We start from the raw sequence: 2157 nt of genomic DNA on the forward strand, positions 1-2157 counted from the left end.
TTGAAACTCTGAAACCTACTTAAAAGCTTATCAAAACTAGAGGAGTTGGTAACTAAGAAAGAGACTGTCAAATTTCAATAAGAATGTGTGGTGACATTTTTTTCTTACCTGAATAATATCCCCTATTTCCCAGTGTGACAATGACCATTGGAATAGTGGCCTATGTTAGAGATGTGCCTTGCTAATCTTAGGGGAAGGATATACATGGCATTTATTAGAGAGACACAGAGAAAAAGAGAGATAGATAATTTGTTTTGACTTGTCTTGTGGTTCACAGGGGATCTGGCACAGAGGTTGACTTTTGGATTGCCCCCTTTAAGTTGAAGAAGCTTTGTGATGGCATCTGCTTAAACCATTCAAAGACATTTTCTATTCACAATTACATGGGGCAAGGGACAGCAGATGGGGCAAGCACTAGATAGTCCCTACAGCCTGGGAAAGAAGATACTAAAAGGAAAGTTTCTTGGAAGAGTAAAGACCTTGAATATCTACCATGTATACAGAGGAAAAGTGAGTGTAAAGTGTATGCCCAGGGATGACACATGTTCAGAAATGACCTGAAAGGACCCTAGACTTTCACTTCTGATTGAACTTTGGGCTCTATGGAGCAGGAGATGAAGATTAAGGCATAGTTATAGGTTGCCTATCTTAGTGTGGCATAGTGCCTAAAGCATATGTCTGCTAACCAGAAGGCTAGAGGTTCAAATTCACCAGCCACTCCTCGGAAGGAAGGTTGGACAATCTAGTTCTGTAGTGATACTGCCTTGGAAACTGGAGGAGGAGTGGCTATGAGTTGTATCCAACTCAACAGGAGTGAGTTTGGTTTATATTAGTGTAGAAGAAATACTTGAATTCAGATTCAATCTGAAAAGAGAAGAAGAGTATTTTATTTTATTTTATTTTTGTCTTAGCTCAAGATGTGTAAGAAAATTTCTGTCAACTCACTGAATGACAGCTAAAATAATAGAACAGGGAATTTAGTGAAAGTACATGAAAAGATATATGCTCTTTGAAAAATAATTTGGAAAGGTCACTAAGCAAATGGATAATTCCAGACCCCAAAAGTCAAATACAAGGTGTCTAGTTTTTGGCTTTTTAGTAAGAAGAACAGATTTTACTAATGGATTATAACATGTATCTGTTCTTATCTGTCAGGGAGTGACAGAAGAAGTAATTTCACTTCTTGTGTCCAAACTCACAAAGGACATGGAAGGAAGAAAGATGATGGACATCTGAAGCCTATGATATCCCATAGTGACCTAGCACTAAACAGAGTGACTGAGCCATGAAATTAACATTTATAGGTGAAGAAGAAAAAGGAACTCTGGCCTAAGGCATTTAACTGCTAACCAGAAGGTTGGTGGTTCACATCCACTAGCCACTCTGAGGGAGGAAGACTGGGCAATCTGTTTCCATAAAGATTTACCACCTTGGAAAACCAAAGGGGGTTGCTATGAGTTGGAATTGACTTGATGGCAGTGAGTTGTTGTTGTTGTTTTTAGGTGGAGGAGAAGCCCAAGGTAGTTTCTTTGGGAAATGAGTACTTTCAAAACTACTGTATAAATATGGAACCTGAAAAATCCACAAGCATGCTCAGTGGAAATGCATGTGAAGAAAATGCTGTAGAAGAAGACCTTATACTTTCACCTCAGACTAAACCCTATGCATACTGCAACTCAGGCTAAGTATTGAGGGATTCATTGGCACAGAAACAGTTTTCAAAGACTGGGATAGATGAACTTTTAGAAGTGTAGTTTGTTTTTCATCTGGTAAATAAGGAGCTCTCTTTAAAAAAAAAAAAAATATCTTGGCAAGGTCTGGGGAACTGAGTCCTTGGAGCTCATTCATGTTCAAGAGAGCATTCACTGAAAAAATAACCCATCGAGGTTGTTGAGAAGATTGGCAATTACAGCCTTTAGCAATTTATTAAAAGTTCAAATCCTGAGGAATGGAAAATAACTGATTTCCAGATCTAACATGTAATAATATTCAAATGTTTTTGTTTCAGTAGGTCCCATGTGATACAAACAGATATATGCTTGACTATTAGCTGAAGAATTGACAGTTCAAAATCACCCAGAATTACCTTGGAAAACTGGCCTGGTGATATCTTTCTGAAAGGTCACAGTGTTGAATATCATATGGAGCAGGTCTACT

This window comes from Orycteropus afer, unplaced genomic scaffold (assembly GCF_000298275.1).
Source record: "Orycteropus afer afer isolate SDZICR_OR568_19922 unplaced genomic scaffold, OryAfe1.0 scaffold01182, whole genome shotgun sequence".
Classification (NCBI taxonomy): domain Eukaryota; kingdom Metazoa; phylum Chordata; class Mammalia; order Tubulidentata; family Orycteropodidae; genus Orycteropus; species Orycteropus afer.